Source organism: Triticum aestivum, chromosome 1A, assembly GCF_018294505.1.
Source record: "Triticum aestivum cultivar Chinese Spring chromosome 1A, IWGSC CS RefSeq v2.1, whole genome shotgun sequence".
In the NCBI taxonomy this organism is placed as follows: Eukaryota; Viridiplantae; Streptophyta; class Magnoliopsida; order Poales; family Poaceae; genus Triticum; species Triticum aestivum.
The window spans coordinates 296,609,136-296,618,521 of NC_057794.1; positions in this window are offsets into that span (position 1 = coordinate 296,609,136).

Here is a 9,386-nt window from a genome sequence, read left to right on the forward strand (position 1 = left end):
CATTGCATATCTTTATTCTTGGGGACATGTTGAATTCAATATAGTACCTAGTACTTACTCTCTACATGTCATCCCAGTCTTGGTATTCTTGTGGTTTCTTTTGTTTGCTCTGGCTAGTGGATGTACCTGTGTTATCTAACCTTGTTTGTGCAGGTTCATTCCATCCTAAGCCAACTCAAGACCACAAGGTAAGTATATGCATCAAAATCATGAGTATGAGGAGTTCTTGCTTATGTACATACTGTTTGCAAGAAGGACTCATGAGCATGAAGGTATTTTCCTTGATAATCTTTTGCTCTGATGCATATGGCCAAGATGCATGTAACACATTGCCTACTCTGTCATGGTTATGCTCTCACATGCCTCTATATTTCATATTTACATGAGTGCATACATGTAGGGGGAGCCTATGCTTGTTACATGTCCTTCCAAAGCTTTACTTGCTGTTCTTTATATCTTTATCTAAAGCTTTGATGTATGTTGCCATCAATTACCAAAAAGGGGGAGATTGAAAGCACAAGTGCTCCGTAGGTGGTTTTGATAATTGATGACAACATATCTCTTGTTGGACTAACATTTCAATCTAGCATGTTTCAGATAAGTTCAACAATGGAGTGGCATGGACTAAAGGTTGTGGGAGCTCCTTCAAGATGCTAAGTACAAAGGATTGGCTAAAGCTTCAAGCTCAAGACTCCTCATTTTACATTTTAGTGATCCAAGATCACATTGAGTCTTTAGGAAAAGCCAATACTATCAAGGAGGGATGAGGTGTTGCTTAATGAGCCTCTTGCTTCATGTGCTTAGTGATATGCTCCAAAACCCTCAGCTACTTTCCCACTTCCACATATGACCTAAACCCTAAGCCAAACTCGGTCCTACCGATTCCTCCTATCCGGCGCCACCGAGTTTCACTTGTCATAAGCCACTGCCAAACCCTAATCAGTTCGGTCTCACCGATGGGATCTCAGTCTCACCGAGATGGGCTTGCAAACTCTCTGTTACCCATTGCAATATTCTCGGTCCCACCGAGATATGCAATCGGTTCCACTGAGTTTGCTTGGCCAAATCTCAGTTTCACTTATTACCCAAATCGGTCCCACCGAGTTTGAGTAATCGGTCAAACCGAGTTTTGGATTTACCCTAACCCTAGCACATCGGTCCCACCAGGTTGATCCAGTCGGTCCCACCGAAATCTCTAACGGTCACTAGGTTTACCTTTTCGGTCCGACCGAGTTTGTTGATTCGGTCCCACCGAGATTGGAAAACTGTGTGTAACGGTTGGATTTTGTGTGGAGGCTATATATACCCCTCCACCTCCTCTTCATTCGAAGTGAGAGCCATCAGAACGCATACACCATTCCAACTCATATGTTCTGAGAGAGAACCACCTACTCATGTGTTGAGACCAAGATATTCCATTCCTACCATATGAATCTTGATCTCTAGCCTTCTCCAAGTTGCTTTCCACTCAAATCTTCTTTCCACCAAATCCAAATCCTATGAGAGAGAGTTGAGTGTTGGGGAGACTATCATTTGAAGCACACGAGCAAGGAGTTCATTACCTACACACCATTTGTTACTTCTTGGAGAGTGGTGTCTCCTAGATTGGCTAGGTGTCACTTGGGAGCCTCCGACAAGATTGTGGAGTTGAACCAAGGAGTTTGTAAGGGCAAGGAGATCGCCTACTTCATGAAGATCTACCGCTAGTGAGGCAAGTCCTGTGTGGGCGATGGCCATGGTGGGATAGACAAGGTTGCTTCTTCGTGGACCCTTTGTGGGTGGTTGCTTCTTCGTGGACCCTTCGTGGGTGGAGCCCTGTGTGGACTCGCGCAACTGTTACCCTTTGTGGGTGGAGCCCTGTGTGGACTCTCGCAACCGTTACCCTTTGTGGGTTGAAGTCTCCATCAACGTGGATGTAGGATAGCACCACCTATCCGAACCACGGGAAAAACATCCGTGTCTCCAATTGCGTTTGATTTCTCCAAACCCTTCCCTTTACATTCTTGCAAGTTGCATGCTTTACATTCCGCTGCTCATATACTCTTTGCATACTTGCTTGATATGTATTGTGTGTGTTGAAATTGTGCCTAAACTCCACTTAAACCGAAAAAGCTTAAAAATTGCAACTTTAGCATTAAGTGTCTAATCACCCCCCTCTAGACACATCTACTTCTAGATCCTACACCCTCCAAGCCGGATACCCGCGGAGGGGGAGATATAACTCAAGACCTGAGCTTAGGATCAGGCAACGGGCCAGATTTACTGGACAACATCCAAGAATCCGAACTTCAGAGTTCGGAAACTCTTCGGCCTCCGAATCTTGGATTGGGTGAGGTTTCAGATTCAACGACACCTGCCCACCCAATCATAAGCGATCTCTCCCAAATCAGGCAGAGGCCCAAGGAAACAGTACATCATTACTGGGCCAGATTCCTCCTGGTTATGAACAGGATAAAGGATTGCCGCGAGGAAGACGCAATCTCAATTTTTTGCGGTAATTGCACGGACAAGGGAATCCTTAACGCCGTAAGTCGTCGTGATATCACACGCTTCGCTGACTTGGCGTCCATAGTACAAAAATACTGTGCGATGGAAAGCGCCTGGAAAACCGAAATAAATTTTTGGGATAATCCGGCCTTGAATAGTAATCCCGTCCGAACTAAGAGGGTGCATCATCACAGGACACCCGGGATAAACACCAAAAAGCCAAAACCCTCTACAGGGCATGGAACCGTACTGGAAAGATGGCTTGATGGACCCTGTAGAATTCGCAGTACAGAGGACGCCACACCAACTCACAGCCTTAGAGCATGTTGGATACTCCGGCAGGTGGCCAAAATCGGCGAGGACCTCTTAATTCCGGAGGCCGCAGAAAGCCAGCCCAAGGACACCAGTACCGTTCTCACAGTCTTCGAGACTTTCGCATCAAACAATGTGCGAAAAAGAACACTCCGCAGCCTCGCCGAAGTCTATCAAGTTGCAACAATAAATCCATGGAGCGACACTGCCATTACCTTCAACGCAAGTGATGAACCTAGATTCCGAACAGCCCGAGCACCAGCCGCATTGGTCCTCAGTCCCATAGTGGACGGCTTTCGCCTCACCAAGGTGCTCATGGATGGAGGCAGCGGACTAAACCTCATTTATGAGGAAACCCTTCAAAAAATGGAAATAGACTGGAACCGCGTCGAGCGAAGCAGCACAACCTTTAGAGGAATAATCCCCAGTCGGGAAGCGCGCTGCACAGGAAAAATCACACTAGATGTGGTGTTCGGCACGCCGGATAATTACAGGTCCGAAGAAGTCACGTTTCAGGTGGCCCCGTTTAAGAGCGGATATCACGCTTTACTAGGGCGGGAAGCATTCACAATCTTCCAAGCAATACCCCATTACGGGTACATGAAGCTTAAGATGCCCGGGCCGAATGGAATTATCACTCTAGCTAGTGATCCGGACATAGCACTCCGCGCCGAAAACAAGACGGCCGCATTAGCCCTTGAGGCGCTATCCGAAGCCTTAGCGGCCGAGGAACTGACTGCGCTGCGCTCCACGGTTAACAGGGATGATGTGATACTCGATAAGAGATCCAAATCCACATCCTTCAAGCCAGCCGACGAAATAGTCAAATTCCAGGTCCATCCAACGGACCCCAATAAAACAGCTTCAATCGGGGCACGACTGAACCCTGATGCAGACGCCGCACTGCGAGAGTTCCTACGAGAGAACTGGGACATCTTCGCCTGGCACCCTTCAGACATGCCAGGGATCCCACGCAGGCTGGCCGAACACAGCTTAAATATCCTAAAAGGATTTAAACCTGTCAAACAAGCCCTTCGGCGTTTTTCCGAACCCAAGAGACAGGCTATGGGAGAGGAGCTAGCCAAGCTATTGGAGGCCGGATTCATCAGAGACATAAAACATCCGGACTGGCTAGCAAACCTGGTGATGGTACCAAAGAAGGACAAATCCTGGCGCCTGTGTGTCGATTTTAAAGACCTTAACAAGGCTTGCCCAAAGGATCCCTTCCCCCTCCCCCGCATCGATCAAATTATCGATGCCACCGCAGGACACGATTTGTTGTGTTTCCTCGACGCATACTCCGGTTACCATCAAATCAAGATGGCAGAATCAGACCAAGCTGCAACAGCATTCATCACACCATACGGCCCATTCTGCTTCAACACAATGCCCTTCGGGCTGAAAAACGCCGGCGCAACATATCAGCGCATGATCCAGACATGTCTGGCAAACCAGATCGGCAAAACAGTGGAGGCGTATGTGGATGATGTGGTCGTCAAATCAAGACATGTCGAATCCCTAGTAAACGACTTGAGGCTTACATTCGATAACCTCCGACAATATGACATCAAGCTCAACCCAGAAAAATGCGTCTTCGGCGTTCCAGCCGGAAAGCTCTTGGGCTTCATTGTATCCGGTAGAGGAATTGAAGCAAACCCAGCCAAGATCCGAGCTTTGTCACAATTGGATGTCCCAAAGGACCTTAAACAAATACAAAAATTAACCGGGTGCGTGGCGGCTTTAAGCCGCTTCATCTCCCGCTTGGGAGAAAAGGCACTACCCCTTTATCGCCTCCTTCGGCGCACCGAACACTTCGAGTGGACGGATGCCGCCACGGCCGGACTTGATGAAATAAAAGCCATATTGGCAACAAACCCAGTCCTGGCCGCGCCAATCACCGGCGAACCAATGTTATTGTACATTGCAGCAACACACCAAGTTGTCAGCGCAGTGCTCGTTGTCGAGCGGGAAACGGACGGACACAAATTCCCCCTTCAAAGGCCGGTCTACTACGTGTCCACTGTCCTCACTCCATGCAAATCACGGTACCCGCATTATCAAAAGATTGCATACGCGGTATTCATGGCATCCCGGAAGCTACGACACTACTTTCAAGAGTGTTCCATAACAGTAGCCTCGGAAGTGCCACTAAACGATATTATCAACAACCGCGATGCAACGGGCCGGATTGCAAAATGGGCCATCGAGCTTCTCCCGTTCGATATAACCTATAAGCCACGGCGAGCTATTAAATCGCAAGTTTTGGCCGACTTCGTCGCAGAATGGACGGAGGCCGAGCTCCCTAAAGAGTACGGCACATATTCAAACTGGATTATGCATTTCGACGGCTCCAAAATGTTGGCCGGACTGGGGGCCGGCGTCGTCCTGACGTCCCCCACAGGAGACACAGTCCAATATGTGCTCCAGATCATGTACACGGATTCCAACAATGCAGCCGAATATGAGGCCCTCCTACATGGCCTCCGGATAGCAGTATCCATGGGTATCCAGCGCCTAGAGGTACGCGGGGATTCAAACCTCGCGATATCCCAAATAAATGGAGACTTCGACGCCAAGGACCCAAAAATGGCAGCTTACCGCGACGCCGTCCTAAAAATGTCAGCTCGGTTCGAAGGGCTGGAGTTTCACCATATAGCCCGAGAAAACAATCAAGCGGCGGACGTCCTAGCACGCATCGGAGCAAAACACGATACAGTCCCCCCCAACATCTTTTTGGAAAGATTGTTCAAGCCATCCGTAGCATGGGAGGGGGAACCCGCAAATAACAGCCCGAACCCAGCCGCACCACTCGACGCCGAACAATCTGACACAATTGGAGGCTCTGCCAACGAAATTACACCTTCAGCCCACGTAATAATGGCGGTTATCGCCCCGTGGACAGAACCATTCCTAGCCTACCTTACTAGGCAGGAACTCCCGGAGGACCAAAACGAGGCCCGCTGCATAGTGCGGCGATCTAAGGCCTACAGAGTCCATGAGGGAGAACTTTATAAGAAAAGCACTACCGGAGTCCTTCAAAGGTGCATCTCCGAAGAGGAAGGGCGGAACCTCCTGGCTGAAATTCATGCCGGACTCGGTGGTCACCACGCCGCTGCTCGGTCCCTTGTTAGCAAGGCTTTCCGTACAGGCTTTTACTGGCCGACGGCCCGAGCAGACGCTCAGGACCTAGTCCAACGATGCGCTGGTTGCCAACTTTTTGCCAACCAAAGCCATATGTCACCCACCGCACTCCAAACTATACCCATCACCTGGCCTTTTGCGGTCTGGGGGCTTGACATGGTCGGACCCCTTAAAGGTGGAACCCATAGGAAAAAATACTTACTGGTCATGGTGGATAAGTTCACCAAATGGATAGAAGCCAAGCCTGTTAAAACGACCGAATCCGGACCTGTGATAGACTTCATATCCGGGGTTGTACACCGTTATGGCGTCCCCCACAACATCATAACCGACAATGGTACAAACTTTACCGCCGACGAGGTAAAACTCTGGTGCAAAAACATGGGCATCAAGCTCAATTATGCTTCCGTCTATCACCCACAAACCAACGGCCAGGTCGAACGTGCAAATGGTCTTATCATGAGCGGCATTAAACCCAGACTGGTGCAGTCCCTCAAGGATTCTAACACGCACTGGGTAGAGGAGATCGACTCCGTGCTATGGGGGCTGCGGACCACGCCAAATCGCACCACCGGTACACACCATTTTTATGGTGTATGGCGCAGAAGCAGTTCTGCCCTGCGACATAATTCATGACTCACCTAGAGTGCGCATGTACGAAGAAAGAGAAGCCGAGCTCGATCGGCAGGACAACTTGGACGCCTTGGAGGAGGAGCGCGATGTGGCAAAAGCCCGTTCCGCATTTTATCAACAGCAGGCCCGAAGATATCAAAGCAGAGAAGTACGGGCCAAAAATTACAATGTTGGCGAACTAGTTCTACGCCTGCCGGATAAGAAAAAGGACAAACTCAAGCCCAAGTGGGAAGGTCCATTCATAATCGACCAAGTCCTGACTGGTGGGGCGTACCGCCTGCGAGATGCGTCGAACAACCGACTCGAGCCGAACCCGTGGAACGCCACCCGTCTCCGAAGATTCTATGCCTAGCGCCGGACTCTGTGTTCGTCTCCTTCCTCTGTCCATCCCTTTTTTTTATTTTTCTGTCTTACATTTCTCTTCTTCCCATTTTTTTCTTTCATAGCCCTTAAAGGCTCATCTAGTGACGCGCCACTCGCGCTCATTAAACCTGGGGGCTTCTTTAACAGAAGCTTATTTATACGGGCTTCACGCCCAACACATGCGTCAAACTTCCGCATGTACCTTTTTCTTCACCATTATATGCATCGATATGACTTAAGTTTTGGCCAAGCTGGGTTGCCTGGCTCCTGTGCTTACCCCTACGTTCCCGATTGTTCGGCTAGGCGGTAAAGGGAGCACCTCTGCGATTGTTACTGCCGGGTCAGCCGGATGTGTACCTCAGACTGGGTGAAGCCGAAAGCTAGCGTTATTAAGGGAATATTCGGTCGGTGAAATAAAAGATGATCTTTTTACTCATTTTATGCGCCCCCAGATGCTTTTTTCTGCGTCTCTTCACGCAGTCCGGACATGCACCTTAGGGCATGCCTCCCAGCGAAAGGAACCCTTAACGGAACTATTCTCTCTGGAAGATGTTTCTTACTAACCATGTAATATAACATAACTAGTTGGGCACTTGTCTGATAAAGCACTGATGACCCCTACGCCTGGTCTCCACGCATACCCCGGTTCTTATATAACCGCTAGGGTATTCGGACACACTCCGGACCGTCAGGTCCCGAGGTTGAAGCGAAAAGGTCGGCAACGACAAACGATCTACAATCCGGCTAGAAGGCATTACACATGTCAATTCAAAATTACACAGTCATTCTGACTGATTGTATTCCTCTTCTATACCATCTAACAGGCTGTCTAATTTACAGTCCTGCTGGGAATACTTCGCGGCCAACTCTACTTGGCCGTATACTAAGCTTACAGGGATCTCCTTCCCGTCAGGCCCCACTGGTCCGACCTCGGCCATGTGGTTTGGGTCAGACTTCGTAAAACGGGTCTTCACCATGGCCCAGGCCTCCCTAGCGCCTTGTCGGCAGGCCGATATCTTCCACAACCGGAAGCGCCGCCGAGCTCCCTTCAGCTTCTCCGCAAGCTCTCCAAGGCCCTCGGGCACGGAGTGGGCAGGCCATAAGGCTTGGGCAATACCCCGCATCGCCTGCCGAATTCGCTCGTGCAGTTGCAAGAGTTCGGGAAGAAGGTCACCCGTAGAACCGGGCATCTCCTCTGCAGGACGACCTGTGAGCATACCTACAGACATTACTCTGTTAGTCGACTTCCTCGCCGAACTCTTTTTTCAAAGTTCGTTCAAGCACTTACTAAAAATGCCGCGTCGAAGCCGCTGATTCTCCTTCGTGGAGTCCGACAGCTGGCCACGAACATCTTTAAGTTCGACGTCCAGCTTGGTGTTGGCATCCTGAAGATCATTCTTCTCTCGCCTCACCTTTGTCAACGTACTCTCACCGGCCTTTAGCCGGCGTAAGAGTTGTTGCTTGTCCGGATCGAGTCCGGCGCCATCTGCAATATGATTTGTCAGATTTGCACCCACACCGCACAATACTAATCTTTCGAAGTGTATCTTACCTGAGGGGGTCTCTTTGGGCTCCCCTGCTGCGGCTAGTGCGGCCTCTAGTTGGGCCTTGCACTTTTCCAGCTCCTGGGACAGTACGGTATTCTTCTCTGTAAGAAGCTGCATATTAAATGATCCTTAAATCAGTTGCTCTAACTGCTTCAAGTCTCGGGGGCTACTGGCATATATATATATTTAACCAAAATTTTCTTACCCGTATGTCTTTTACATACTGCTCCGTGGCTCTGGCTAAACCATTTTGAGCGGCACGGAGGTACGCATCTCCCGAATTAAAGGCATCTAAAGCCTCTTGGGAGAAACAAGCGTCGCGTAGAATTGTCCGGCGACGCCTGTGGTTCATGGCACTCTCCACTTCAGAATTTGTGGCAGACAGCCTGTCCGCATCCTCTGTCGAGGAGCGTCCGGTGCGCGCCTTGTGCTCGCCTCCGCTTCCTGGCCAGACATTGGAGCCTGGCTGGTGGAGGCGCGATTGGCAACCTCTCCGGATGTAGTCCGGCGAGGTCTCTTCGTTCTGAAGATAGCACGAACGTTAATATGCCCTGACAGAATAACTCCAGGGAAACAGAGGGTGCACTATACCTTTGCGCCGGCATCTCAGTCCGGACTTCATTCCTTTTTGCCCCACGGGGCCCTGCGGCCCCTCGTTGGCTAGCCGCCGCAGGTTCGGCCTCCTGCCTCGGAAATCTCCCCTGCAAAACATGGCTGTCGTCAGAAACACCGGGCTACGTGAGGGTGGAATCTCTTTCAAGGGAATAAGACCCCGGTTTCTGTCACCTGGGAGGCCGGGATTAACCCTGGGTAATCCGCCGTAATGGCTACCAAGGTATTGTCCTTGCTTAGCTGATGGAACACCCCGTCGATAAGCTCCACCGATATGTCCGGATCCTCTTC